Source organism: Lampetra planeri, chromosome 8 (genome assembly GCF_965212315.1).
Source record: "Lampetra planeri chromosome 8, kcLamPlan1.2.h2, whole genome shotgun sequence".
NCBI lineage: Eukaryota > Metazoa > Chordata > Hyperoartia > Petromyzontiformes > Petromyzontidae > Lampetra > Lampetra planeri.
Window position 1 is genome coordinate 1,275,101 of NC_136114.1, and position 15,545 is coordinate 1,290,645.

General features: G+C 44.0%; 2 long non-coding RNA genes across 4 annotated transcripts in view; one reads left to right on the plus strand and one right to left on the minus strand.

Annotated features, from left to right (window-relative positions):
• Window positions 1-887: 887 nt before the first annotated feature.
• LOC144720189 (uncharacterized) overlaps window positions 888-15,545 on the minus strand; it is a 54,387-nt gene continuing 39,729 nt past the window's right edge. For all 3 annotated transcript variants that reach the window (XR_013585723.1, XR_013585725.1, XR_013585724.1), the window contains 4 exons: window positions 12,009-12,090; window positions 6,225-6,290; window positions 2,299-2,448; window positions 888-1,428 (listed from right to left, as the gene is read on the minus strand). This is a non-coding gene — a long non-coding RNA (uncharacterized LOC144720189). The remainder of the gene's footprint in view (window positions 1,429-2,298; window positions 2,449-6,224; window positions 6,291-12,008; window positions 12,091-15,545) is intronic.
• LOC144720190 (uncharacterized) lies at window positions 6,998-9,429 on the plus strand. Its single transcript, XR_013585726.1, has 2 exons — window positions 6,998-7,095; window positions 9,337-9,429. It is a non-coding gene; the product is annotated as an uncharacterized LOC144720190 (long non-coding RNA).

Consider the following 15,545-nt stretch of genomic DNA (forward strand, 5'->3'; position numbering starts at 1 on the left):
GTAACGTTTCGAATTTAGCAAATGTGGACAATGACGCAGAGCCACACAATGACCTACTCATTGCAAATGACGTCACGGGATCTTTAACATCCACTGTAAAGATGGTGCGTAGTGTCATGGGGTTAACACGCTGTAGCATTAACCAGGGCGGCCTGCCGGATTCAAACCGTGAACCTCAGCAACAAGCGACGAATGTGCTTCCACTAGGCCGCGTCACCACCACCCCCCCCCCCCCTAATCATTACTTAAGGGACGCGCAGGCAGCCGCGAGCAATCTGCTGTCACCTGGCTTTCTGACGAGATGTCCCTCTTCACAGCACCCTGGAACCGCCACCCACAGGTTGCAAAGTCAATCAATGTGCAGACTGCGACTTGGATACCATGCAGGAGAAATTACGAATACAAGTCGCACGTGGAGTTTATCACGGGTAGTTTGTGTGTGCAGCCAGTGTCGCTATAACGCAGCATCTGCCACTCTCTAATGGTATTTGGAATTAGACCAAAACTGTCTCCTGGCAATAACTGGCACAGAGGTGCCCCATTCCAAAAGTGCACAGCTACATTTTAAGAATGGTATTTTCTTTACAGCTAGGAGAGTGGACATTGAGGGATGTTCCACAGTGAAAGATGAGGCTTGGGCAGGACACGTGATGGCTGGAAGGGATGATGGTGTTGATGATGGCCAGCGGGCGAGACTAATGACCGAGTGGCGGCCAAAGGAAGGGAAACACGCCTGAGGAGAATGTTACCACAGTTTGAGCAATGTGTTCCAGCAACTCATGCGTGCCAACAGCTGTGTAGAGTTGCCATGAGTGGACTTTGGGGAGAGGGGGGTGCACGGTGAACCGGTGGGGGGGGGGGTCTCCATACTTAAACGGTTGAAAATCAATTAATTGCATCTTTAATGAAAGAGTGTTATTATTTCACAGCGAGTACGTAATGGGTTATCTGCCACTGCAGGGTACGCTGTATGTATGTACACACCACAGAGACCTAACACGTGTGTGTGTGCCGAGCGTCGGTGAATTGTGCTGTGTGTGAAGTCAATGTATCCACTGCAGTTTCCTGCCATGAAAAATAAGAGTCAAAACAACCAACAGAATAAAGTATGCCCATCATATACTCTAGACACAGTGAAGTTTTCCTGGGCAAAGACTATTAAACATATCCAGCTTGTATTACGTATGCACAATACACATCAAATGTAACGGTGTTATGTGTTGAAGTTTATATATTGTGCAGTATGTGATTCAATAAGCTAGACTCATCAGCATACACAGAACGCCTCGTGAATATTTATTCGTGGTAAGTTGACAAATTTATCCAAAATCATAATTTGTGTTTATGTAGCCTCATGATGGACACTGCTTTGCGTAGGGCATATTTACTCGACAGTATCCAAGCAGGAATCCAACTTATCAGCCATCCCTGCAAAGGCAAAAAATAGCATCATGTTAGTATGCACCAGAGGTGGGACAAAGTCATTGTTATGCAAGTCCAAGTCGAGTCGCAAGTCATCAAATTCATGACTCGAGTCTGACTCGAGTCCAAGTCACATGACTCGAGTCCACATCTCATAGGTGGGACAAAGTCATTGTTATGCAAGTCCAAGACGAGTCGCAAGTCATCAAATTCATGACTCGAGTCTGACTCGAGTCCAAGTCACATGACTCGAGTCCACATCTCATAGGTGGGACAAAGTCATTGTTATGCAAGTCCAAGTCGAGTCGCAAGTCATCAAATTCAGGACTCGAGTCTGACTCGAGTCCAAGTCACATGACTCGAGTCCACACCTCTGGTATGCACAAACAGCAGCAACTGCCAATCAGCTGAGCAGGGAACCTGACAGATAGATGCACTCTCTTCTGCCTCCTGTGATGGTATATTCCCTTGCCCAATCTACAGGGGACATTACAGGCCACTGGCACGAGCTCGGGCTATTCAGTTCCACATTCTCCTGCACCACATCCTGTACCCCAACCCCCCCATTCCAAACCAGCTCATCCCCACAAACATCCCCCACGTCCTCACTTCACCTCCTCTGGTCTAACAAAAATTATCAGGCTTGTTAGTGGCTGACACGCAGAACTGCATGACCCAGCTAATGCCAGCATTGATGCAGAGGAACTCGCACGTGATATTTGTGTCCAGATTATTGTAGCATCAATGAGGCCCCTTGAACAATCTAACCTGCTTTGTCCTTAAAGCTGGTGTCAATCGTGGCAACAGTTGCAATTTAATGTGGGTGTATATTTATTGTTATGTATTGATAACAAATATATATTCATTGAAACCCACCTGCAGGCCATGTGCTAAACAGCCATGTGTCCTCTCGGTTAGGCCAACAGTTCTCAGTGCTTCCTGAACAAACTGGTCTGGCTTCCGTATGAAAAAGCCAGGCTGCCTCCATTGGGTCATTGCTGTTGATACCAAAAAAGGCAACACGCTCTGTGGGAAAACAACGAGCCATGAGAACACATTGTGTCTGGCATTTCGCACTCATTGGCAAAGCTACCATCATTTGGCATCCGATCTAATCTGCAAACCTGAATTTCTAACTTTTTGATAGTTCAATAAACACACCAGCTAATGGTAGCCAATCTGATAACTTGACCATTGACCGTGGGTTTCACAATCATCTGCTGTGTTTTCTTATCCTTATTAACCACTTATTCCACTCGCAATACCATCAACTCCTTTGAAAAGTCTAAAATTCCCGTCACTCTTTAGAATTGCAGTAAAGTGTAGACGCTTTTTTTTTGCGTACACATATGTTGTTTACAACATCCAGTTTCTGAGGAATTAAATCAAAGTGATTTCCTGCTTGAGTGAAAATTTAGGCATTGGTGCTCATCTCCCATTTACAGCACGCAGCCAGTGATGTAAATTCCACATTCATAGATGGGGGGGGGCGAGTCTATCCATAACACACTCTTGACTCCCCCCCCCCCCCCCCCACAGAGAGGTACCCATTTTACGCAGCCTGAAGGATGATGGGCCGAGTCAACCCCCAACCAGGACTTGAACTCACAATTTTCCCACCGAGCCGTTCACTTGACCGCTGAGCCACTGGGCTGGTTTTCATGAATGTTCGGGATTAAATGTGAATTACCTTGTCTTTTTGGAGGCAATGGCAGTACTTTACAAAGAGTTTGCACTACAGGTCTCATTGCACCAACAGTCCATTGTGTTCATCTTCTTGGTTCTTTCGGTAAAGTCACGTAGAAGGGAAGTAATAAAATAATAAAAATAAAACACAATAAAATATTTCTCACGACGTTTCGGCTACAACGCAAGCAGCCGTCTTCAGGTGAAGAATGAGACACTGCCAAGCTAGGAGCTTATATATAAGCTGAGTTGGAGGTGTAAGAAGAGCGCCTTAACAGAAGAATGTGCATATCAAGAGGAATTCAGCATATTCATGGGAAATGCGTAGGAGGTGGGTGGGGGGGTTTCAAAGTCATATTATGCCCATGCATTATGCAGGATTATGCACGCGCACCGATCTAGATCAGTTTGACAAGACACTCTACAAATCACACTTATATTTGAGTGCAACAATGTCCACATCGGATTGGGAACATGTAGATAAAATGACTGCCTCTTCAGCTGCCGCTATGTCGACCAAATGTAAGGACAACTTGATTTCCAAATTCGATCGCCTCTCAAACAAGAAACCGGACCCACACATTGAAAAGCTAGATGTTAACAAAGTCGTAATTAATCGCAGTAACAAGTCTATTTCTGAAGGCCTGAAATCCGTTTTAGCTAAAGGACTAAACGTTGCAGTCACACCTAGACACATACCAGTTAATAATATAATTGCTAGAGTAGATGTAGCTCTCAAGGGCCTGAGTCACATCGCTGCAGACGTAGCAAGATCTGAAATCTCTGCAACCCTCAAAAACGCTAAGATGCCAGCTAGCAACATCAGCAAAGATGAGCGTTTTGAATTAGCTCAATTAAAAAAGAGGGATGACATTGTCATCCTCTCAGCCGACAAAGGCAATGCCACTGTCATCATGGACAAAACAGAATACAACAACAAGATTCAGGAACTACTCAACCATGGCAGCTATACAAAAATAAAAAGAGACCCCACCAACAGCCTCGTCTCCAAAACCAACAAAATCATTTCTGCTTCAACCGCATTAATTGATCAGACCAAACAGTTCTCGTTGAAACCTTCTGCAGCCAGGCCACCAAGATTGTATGGCTTACCAAAGATACATAAAGAAGATACACCTCTTCGTCCCATTGTCTCAACTATCAACTCCCCCACTTACAAACTGGCTCGTTTTTTGTCTGAAATCCTACGGCCTTTCACTGGAAAAACCACCTCTGCGGTACTAAACTCTACTGACCTGGTATCGACAATCAAGGGGATTTCCCTGTCCCCAGACGACCTGCTTGTCAGTTTTGATGTGGTTTCCTTGTTCACCAAGGTTCCTGTGCCTGACACCATCGCAATCATTGAAGACTTGGTTCATCAAGGACTGAATACTGGGGTACCCCCCCTGGTGAGACACTGCTTAACCAATACATACTTCACCTGGAATGGCACCTTCTACAAGCAAACTGAGGGCACCCCAATGGGCTCCCCCCTATCTCCGGTTGTAGCCAACATTTTCATGGAGAAATTTGAGACTGACGCAATCCAGACTGCCACTCTACACCCGACCTTATGGAAGAGGTACGTAGATGACACTTTTGTCATCTGGCCACATGGCCGGCCTGCTCTAGACCAATTTCTCGACCACATCAATTCCATACACCCAGCCATCAGATTCACCATGGAAGTCGAAAAAGATGGCAAGCTACCCTTTTTGGATGTCCTAATTAAAAGGAGACCTGATGGTTCAATGAGCCATTCTGTCTACAGGAAAGCCACCCATACGGATGCCTACCTAAAACCGGATTCCCACCACCACCCATCCCATAAGAACTCCCTAATCAAGAACTCTATACCATAGAGCCCAATGCATCTCCGACCAGGAACACATTGCCAGTGAACTCAAACACGTACGCCAAGCTCTTAAGGCTAATGGTTACTCCGACTACACAATCCGAAAAGCCATCACTCCAACCATCAAGAAGGATCCTGTTGATGAGCCTTTCAAAACCATCACCTTACCCTACATTGCTGGGGTCACAAAAAAGATCTCCAAAATCCTGATTAAACACAAGATACAGGTCCGATTCAACACAGTACATAAAATCCGTGATCTGGTCCCGTCTGTAAAAGATGTGGTTCCAGACATACAGTCCCCTGGCGTCTACAAACTAAGTTGCTTCTGTAGTAGCAGTTACATTGGAGAAACCAAACGACATGTCTCGGACCGCATCCGTGAACATAAAGCAGACCTGAAACACGGTAGGACAAACACCTCAGCCGTGGCAGATCACTGTTACAATTCAGTGGGCTCACATGACATTGACTTCTCCAAGACAGAGGTTCTCTGCAAGCTATCTGGCTACCATGAGAGATTCGTTCATGAGGCGATCCACATATACAAACACAGAGACAATTTCAACCGAGAAGATGGATTCTGGCTCAGCAATCATTGGAAGGACGTAATAAACAATTTCGGATCTTAACTGATTGTTGTTCACGTTTACGGTGACTTTCAGACCGCAGTCCACTCACTGGCATTAACTGTGTATCATGTGTTCTCCACAGGGAATGCATTATTTGCTCCGCTGCGGGTCTCCTGCCACCGTTCTCCCATTCACATGTTTCATTGCTTCTACATACTATTAACATTCCCTCCCTTTGTTAATGCTACCCCCTGCCCCCTCCCTTTGGTGCTGCTGATCCTGCATAATGCATGGGCATAATATAACTTTGAAACCCTCCCGCCCACCTCCTACGCATTTCCCATGAATATGCTGAATTCCTCTTGATATGCACATTCTTCTGTTAAGGCCCTCTTCTTAAACCTCCAACTCAGCTTATATATAAGCTCCTAGCTTGGCAGTGTCTCATTCTTCACCTGAAGACGGCTGCTTGCGTTGTAGCCGAAACGTCGTGAGAATTATTTTATTGTTTTTTATTTTTATTATTTTATTACTTCCCTTCTACGTGACTTTACCGAAAGAACCAAGAAGATGAATCCCTGCAGTCACGAAAGCTTTAAATCGAAATTTAGTCCATTGTGTTATTATGTTCACTGTGAGGTGTTTGAGAACGAACAACACAAGTCTCCGGCCATGGCCATGGTTACCTGCACAATAATCCCACGGTCCTTATATTCGGCATGCAATGCTCTTGAAAAATAATCTGTAAAAATCTAAAGGCAGAAAATGCAGGTGAACATGACAGTGCAAGTAAGAATTTTAATAGTATTGCTTGGCATTTCTATCCTTAAATTAACACCACCTTACAGGACAACCTATAACAATCTTGGGTTTTCAACCCTTGTTTCGTTAATATGGGCGAAATTTCACATCTGCACAAGAACCACTCGATATGTAGGTTATGAAAAATTAGAATAGGTTTTACCATTTATGGAAATAAAACAGCTGTCAAGATGTTTAAACACCAAATAGATACATTTTGCAAGGAATCAAGTCTGCATTAACCACACGTACTTGTGGTAGACATGCAAGCATGCTCTAATGTATGCAGGATGTTTCAGTAATAAAGTACACGTTCTTAGCGTTCAAATTAGCTGGAGCATATTGGGAGGTGGGGCAGTGGTTGTGAATGGAATATATAAAAACACATCAAGCGGTCAGTCATTGAGTCATGTGCCCCCTTGCGTTCACGAATTTTTTATTTCACTCTTACCCACGCGTGCTTTGACTTCTTTGCTGGACTTTGCTTTGTTTTTTCTCTCTCTATAAACTGCAATCTATTTTATTCACTAAGGGCCCGCTGAGCTATGTAGCTCTTTTCAGAAGCGACCCAGCCAACACATTATGCTCAACCAAGTGGCTTAATGTGTGGAAATTTCTCGCAGCCAAATTCTCTAAACGCATGTTTCTAAATGTGCAGGGAAAAAGCGGAGGACCCTGAGAAAATTCCACGCGACCACGGGAAGAACATGCAAACTCCAAAGAAAGAGGCGTCAGGGTCCACAACCTCAATACCAGGTGAGGTAGTTAACACCTCGCCACCGTGGCGCCCCATTCAGCAGCACAGATCACAACTGATGATTATGATGATTTTTACACCATGCCCCAACTGCCCGGCTAGCTCAGCTTGTATAAGTTTGCACCCAAAGTGTGGTATGTCGGCAATTTTTTTAAAATTCACGAATATATTTGCGTGAATGTCTCTTTAAATTAAATTCAAAGTCGACTATTGTGGCTCAGCACATGTTCTCAACCTGGACATTCGCAAATTTAAGAAACTCGTGGTTTAAACCCATCTACTACATTACCGGTTACATGGCTGTTCTGCCCTCTACAGACAGAGAGGAGTCATTGCAAGAGGCGCTGCAGCTTCATCGCCAGATCGTGACACACAAAACATTGCTAAAAAACTGAATTACTTGCTTTGTTGCTACAAAGACATTATTAACTAACGCCGGTAAAATGAATATGTAATATATTTGACCGTTTAGTTGAATAATGCAATAAAAAACCTGCCTCAACCCAGGCTTCCCGAAATTTGCACAAAGTTCAGCAAATAGAAACATATAATCTAAAATGGATATTATCGCATAAAATAAGAAATATTTTTTACGTAAAAATACTCTAGAATATGTAATGTAAGCAACTGAACTAGAACACTTTACAAAATCTTCATACTATATTTATATATTTTAAGTTTTGCTGGCTGGCATGCACACAATTATAGATTTGCTAGACTACCAGACATTAAACAAAGACGGCCTTCAAGACGGCGGCCTCGGTTTTCAATAACGTATTGAGGATATGTTTTGATTCTCAAAAGCGATTAAACGTTCATTCATATCATCCCCATCATCCCTTGAAATGATCGATGCTAATAAAAGGAATACCACGAAGAGCAGCAAACAGGGGTAGCGTACGGCTGAAAATGTCCGCAAATAGCATTTAAAAGTGGTTAGCGAGCAATGTGCAATGCTGACTATAATACTCATCTTGACAAAATAAGTTGTCGTGCCTTTCGAGGCCACTGGCAGTTATTTTGACAGTTAAATGGCATCTATATATATACAGTACAAAGAGTATTGCCATTATCCGGTCACGACATGCTAAGTTATGTTCTTAATACTATTTTTGATTCAACAATGTAGCCAATTTTAGTATTTCATTATTCGTCACGGACCCAATAATATCTTACCACGTTGTGTGTTGTAAACATTTATAATAATTCTGTTAACCCGAGAAACGTGTGAGAGAGACCCGTTCAACGTTCTACCGATGCCAAAATTAGCCAATTGCCTCTTCAATTCTTTAGTGGTCCTTATAAGAGGCCACATATATCATGATCCCATCCTAAGAGCTGAAGCTGTGGAGCATGTTGTTAACAACTGGGGGAGGATTCAGGAGTATATTGTTGGTTTTACGTGTGAGGAATATAATAATTATACGGGACCCTTCTGGGGTATATACGGTGGGCATATAGAAATTGGGGCATTCAGTGAGAAATATGCTAAAATATAAGCCCGTGTCTAAAACAATACAGCGCCAGTCCCCACAGACATAGGTCCTGAAAACTGTGAGAGGAAGATACACTTATTTTAGAGTGGGACTAGAGATGCTGGACACTATGGTGTTTTATTACCACATGTAAGTTAACAGAAACATCATCCAGAGGCAGAAGGTCAGATAGCACAGACGGTACTGAAGGAAAGAGATGCAGTACAAAAAATATGAGATCAAGAGACATAAAAAATAAAGTGCCGTAAGGCTTAAAAAATAAATCAAGAGGCAGAAAAGGAAGACAGCGATACGACATGATGAGAAAGCAAGAATGCTTGAAACTTTGGCAGCACAAACTAAACTAAAACTACGAACATTTTTTTATTTTATTTTACCATCATGGGACCTCCTTTGCCAGTACCAAAATATTAGAATAGGTTTTTCCCCTTTTTTCTGGCAACAAAACTGAAACCTTTTTACAATAAATCATGTCTGCATTAACCACAATACTTGTGGTCAGAATGCAAACAAAAAAACATACTCTGATAATATATGCATTGTCCTTGAAACTGATTGGTCCACACCAGTGACAGCTTTCTTTTGAGCTTCGTTTCAAACGGTGTTCGAGGCATACAGCTCAAAGACAATGCACTATCAGAGTAATGAGAGCTCGGGGTGAGCATCTATATCATGGGACCTCCTTTGCCAGTACCAAAATATAATAGGTTTCCTTCTGTCAACGGTGTCCCTGTGTGTCCTGAGGTTGGATACGGATGACAAGCGGCGATACAACATCCCCAGAGTAAACGGATGCGCTACGATCTTCAAGAGCATGGATGGCTCCGGTCTGACGGACATAGACCTGCGCATATACCCAACGGTCGAGCGGAGCCACATCTGGTAGATCGGGTTGTGTTTCCGCGGATGTTCCCCTGGAGGCGACTACGGTTGGACCTAGACTCTTGTTTGAGAACCAGAGAAGACCTGGACCTGAAGGCAAAAAGATGACTCCACTCCAACATTAGTTTCAATTTGGATCACCGCAAGGGGTTCAACGCCGTGCACAACTGTGGTCGTCTTATCACGACAGTAAGTGGTCCGTGCGTACATAATTATGGAGTAACCCACCTGGGTTAAATCAGACACCACCAAAAAAACCTCAGCATCGAGTGCTACGAGGCCCTGATGGACTACGTGAATTCCAGCGTTCTCACCGACAAAAAACTGTCTCGGATTGGGAATATGTTTGTGGCAACACGTGCGTTCTGCCCACAATGCACGGTGCACCACAATTCCATGCGCCATTCACGATTGAGCCCGCGGTCAAACTCCGTCGCCCAGAGCAAGTGGATGGGATCGTCCTTGCCGAGTTATCCGTCCTGGACTCGGATCCTGAGAACCACGCGATTGTCGTGGACTGCTTGCTCCATGGACCTCGCAGACTTCCCTGCCTCTTGGCGGGGAAGGTTGTAAAAAGAGGTTCCCCAAAGGGTTTGTAAGATGTTGTTCACGGCATCCCTTGCACCGTGACAACGTGGAGCTCGGATGCACACAGCCGAACGGCAATGACTCCCGTGGACAATTCGATGGTCGTGCCTCATTGACCCCCCAGTCAGACTCTTCCAGAAATACGATTGCCATGTGAACGCGCTTTGGTGGCCGGAGTGCAGCACGGACATAAATACACCCACAAGAGGGCATGACTGGGCAAAGGTCGGCATCAAGGTGGACAAGACACGATGAGATCAACACAAACATAGACACAAGGTTATGAGTCCCGTAGAGGCAGCTTGGCGAATACTGGAACTGCCTCTCCACGATAAGGTCTCGGATTGTGATGACACCTGGAAAACCTCCTGTCGTCTGAAAAATAAGTATATAGATATAATTGCTCTACCTGAGATATAAATGCTCAAATACTTGCATTGTCTATGTACTGTTCGCCTTTTGGCATTCTCTGGTCTAACATTGGTGGCGAGACAAGGCCACAAAGAAGGCTGGTGTAGGCCAATCAGCTTCAATGACAATGCATATATTATCAGAACATGTTTGCATGTTTTGCCACAAGTATGTGTGGTTAATGCAGACTTTACGCCTTGCAAAAAGGTATCTTTGGTGTGTGAACGTCTCAACACTTCCTGTTTTATTGCCAGAAAGGGTAAACACCAATTCTTATTTTTCATACCTTGATACTGGCAAAAAGAGGTCCTGTAAGATACTCCTGTCATCTACGAGGATGGCCAAGAAGCAGACACCGTGGAGAAGACGACTCACAAAGCACTCCGACCATTTACTTCCCCCTCAAAAGGCCGCGAATCCTAAAGTGCGCTCCCCCGCTCTATTCCGAGATCCCCGTGACCTTTACGCATGGCACTGCAGAACCAAAAGAGCGGAAGCGTCGATTGAAACCCGGCAAAATAATTGGACGGACCATTTCAAAACGATCCATCCGATCGGGCCGCCTGCGTCTCCACGACATTCTGAGAGGTTTCATCTGAAGCTGCTCCTGACCTGCGTCATCGGAGACAGGCCCTTCACAGAACTCCGGAGCGTGGACGGTAAGGTCTGGTTGAAGGAAGTGGCTCTTGGTTTCAGTACACAACACGCAATATGTACTGTACAGCACGTTTTGGTCTATATAGTAAAACAATTGGTATTCGCCACGAGGTGACGGTGATGTCACCACAGCGCCTGTGCCACTTTAGGGCCACGTAAAGTGTTGAACACCTGTCACTGGGCAAACCCAGGTGCCATGGGTTGACGGACTGAAATGACTGGCACCACACACACTGATGTATTGTTCACACAATAAAAGCTGGACATCTCAGCTCAATAAAATAGGGCTCCCCCACAATAGTCCAGCTAGCCAGGGTTCTATTGTCATGTTACGAGAGCTAGCCGAGGTTATACTGTTATATTGGAACTTTTAAAAGGAAAGGACATTTGGGCTCAAACCATTGATCTCATTACACAGGAGAACCGGATTAATCAGTCACCTCAATTGGGCGCACACAGATGAGTACTGCTGGTCCGGTGCTGTCACTCGGAGCACTATGACCCACCCAGGCGCTTCCCCAGTGCATAGCTGTCAATCCCTTATCAGTGCCTACCTTGTTACAGACCAATTCAGACCCTATTGGTCACCCCGTGCCCTTATAAATCTCAACGTTCATCCTGCAAAGCCCCATCACAAGGGGGAAATACAAACAAAACTTATTTTTTGCCCCTATTGAAACGGCTGTACGCCGTATGGACCTGAAAACTCAATTTCCCTGTACAAGAATACGTGTAAAATGTATGGGTCGACGGGTATGACATGAACACAAAATATTCAGTCACAACGATACTAAAGAATTTTTTTTGTTTAATGATCATTCACGTGACCATATAAAAGTTAATGTTATATTATTATTTGCATTTCAAAAGGGGGTTACCTTGGATGATGTGTACATCGTTAGCAAGGGAAACGGGTGTGCTGCCATGCCAGACGAGATGTTAATGATCACACCTTTGTTCCTGAAATAAATACAAACAAATTAGAAAACAAGAACAAACTAAATATTTTTGAGAAAACATATGGTGCAGTGCTGAGGGGCGATTGCAGTGATGATAGTCGTGGTGATGTTGTGATCATAATTATAGGGCCCAGATGATAATGATGTTGCCGATGGTTGTGCTGTTGGTGTAGATGTTGCTAAAGTTGACAATGTGGCTGACGGTGATGTTACTGATGTTGACAATGTAGCTGATGGTGTAGATGTTGCTGATGTTGACAATGCGGCTGATGGTGTAGATGTGGCTGATGGTGATGTTGCTGATGTTGACAATGTAGCTGACGGTGATGTTGCTGATGTTGACAATGTGGCTGATGGTGATCGGAAAAAGCAGGGAGTGTATGACTGGGACTCAAGACCAGTGGGCAGCAGGCAAGGCTACGGACAAATCAGCCGAGCCCTGGGTGGCATTCCGGAGTACTCAGCAAGAACCTGGGTTGGACTATGAAGTACACAGTGGGAACCTGGGAGACACTATGCAGCATCCAGAGGAAACCTGGGAGAGAATACGGAGCACTCGCGCGGGAACCTGGGAGAGAATACGGAGCACTCAGGGGAAATCTAAGAGGTACTATGGAGCACTGAGAATTTAATGTGTGAGAGACTATTGAACACTCAAAGGGAACCTGGGAGAGATTACAGAGCAAACAGAGGGAACCACGTGCAACGCTGGGAAGACATCGCCGGGAAAGGTGCTGCAGTAACTATAGCTGTAGTGATGATGCAGGGAATTTACATAGAGACCATGGGATTCTCGAGAGTTGTATTAGCACTTGCTGGAGGTTTTCCCACCAGTGTATTGTTATTGTTGTGTTAGCAATGTTTTCACAGAATTACTTTCCTGACTCCAAAGACACATGTTTGTGAATAAACTGTCGCCAAGCAAAAAGGGGTGTATGCTCTCAACTTCCTCGGGTAGGTTTGGAACTATGAACACTAAAATCGGCTAACAGGAGGAATACACAAGTGCCAATGATAATCAAACACATTGCCTTTTCTACTGTAGACCAAACCCATGCAAATTTTTCAGTCAGCCTAGATCTATCAATACTGCATTTTACTAAATAACAAGATCTAAGTTAACACTAAGCTACCAACAAGACCATTAAATCCAGGGTCAACATCATCCAAAAGCTGGCAGAGATTTCCTGGAGATGTGACACTGAGACCCTTCAGACATCAACACAGCAGCTTCATAAAACTTGGCCACCGCGGTGGCTGCCAGTACTCGTGAATATCTCGTTGTTGAACATCCATTGGGAATGCTGCAACAATTAGGGAGTGTAAGCTCTTTGAAAAAAAAACTGGATTCCGACATCAAATCCCCCCCCCCCTACCATTTGAAATCGAGACGTCCATTTCGGACAAACAGCCCTGACTCTTCTGCGAGCCAAAAAAGCAACTATACTACCCAGTGGAGTAACACTTAGCACACCAGCGGAGTCCCAATCAAGACAACCTTCAGAATCAGAATATTTATTTATAAAGAAAGAATCCGATGAGCGATAAAGCTCTTTTTCAGAGATATTCAGTAGGGGCGGGTAAGAACGTAACAACAACAAACAGTGCAAAAAACATGATAGTGCAAAGTAGAAGAAAGGTAAAAAATCACCCAAACACATAAAAATACAACTAAACGATCCCCATCTTACCAGGCAAAGCCCACAAGGTATTAACGTATTTTTCAGAAGCAACCTGGCAACAAATGATAGCTCAACAAATTGGCCCATCATTTGGGCATTTATAGCACCAAAACAATCTAAATAATCTCAACGAAAGAACAGCCTCGGTTTCTCTCTATCCGCTCTCAGCCGTCTCCAAACAAGCACGTTGACGGTGTGGATATTTCCTGCTTGAATGGAACAACAAGAGCCCACCAAACTGCAAATGCGGTGAGGTGCAAACCATGAGGTGCATATCAAAATCAGAATATATTTATATTTGAGGAATGCGATGAGCTATAAAGCTCTTTAACAGATGTCCAGTAGCTTCACTTAGCACTTATGACTACCCAATATAACACGCATGTTCTGGTGGAACAAGCAAGACTATACTCAGCTACCCCGGATGCCATGGAATGGCTTACAATTATATTCAGTTTCTGCTTTCAAATGCTATTCAAATAACGAAGAAAGTGCGAACGAATTCCTGCCATAGATGCCAGTTCCCGCACTGTACCGGGTCAAAATCGGACAGATATCAACAAGTCATTACCATAGTCACGATGCAGTCCCTAAATGAACCGCATGTGGCTCCTGAGCCGCAGGTTGCCGACCCCTATCCCATGAATATATTCGGCGTGTGTAATCCAGCAACCCTTTGTAAATGAAAGATTGGGTGATTCAGGCAGTTAAATGGTTAACTATCCCTTTGATGAGCAGTGAATTATTACATTTTATTTGGGAAACGTTTTGTAACCTCCATACACAAGCAACACTCTGGATTAGTTTATAACAATTATTGCCTCTTCAGCAGTCAAGGCTTGCTTGGTGAAATGCCAGATGTTTGTATGCAAGCACCCTTTATATTAGATATTGTTTAAGGGGATATGATTAAATCTCAGGTTTTTTCTTGCAAACAGGAAATATTTGGCAGTTTGGCAAAAGGACTGTTGTTAGGTTGTGATGAGCAGTTTCTTAGGGCTATTGAAGACAGTGAATGAAGGTGTGCTTTGGGCAGATTTTTTTAAGATGGGGGAGGGGGAATTAAAAAAGGGTTCGGGTTATATATGCGCGGGGAGATACGGTTGCATGGGGGTGGTGAGGTGTGATTTTTAAGCTCCGATTTGTAAAGGGAAAGGCTTTGGGATAGTTCACAATTGCCAGCTACAGAGATGTGCAGAGTATGACCTGCGTTTAGTGCTATCTATTTATGAACGAATTTAATACATTTTAATTAACGCTGCCTCTAAAACTATATGTCATTCTTTGAAGTCTCTCTGCACTTGGGTTCCCAGCTATTCAGGTTTGACCCAGTCAGCCCAGGAATTGGCATCTGTGATTGGGTGCCAGGGATTGGTTTTTAACAAGATCCGGTGGTACTGCGTTGAAGTTCATCACAGTAGACTGCATAACGTTGATAACAGATCTAGGCGAACTGAGGCACATATCTGGGTTTGGTCTACAGTGGAAGAGGTTGCGACCCTAATAAGTGTAAAGACCGAAATCAACAGACCACTTACCTATTCTTAGGTTTTTTCGGTGAAGTCACGTAGGTAAAAAATGTAAATTAAAATTAATAAAATTAAAATAAAATAAAAATCACGACGTTTCGGAGGCAACACAAGCTTCCGTCTTCAGGTGGAACCGTCACAGCACGATTGCTTTATCAAGTAAGAGAAATTCCAAGAAAACCGTCCTTGTATATATACTGGTTGAGGGTGGGAGTAGCCAAGGTAGGCCCCTGGATATTATTATT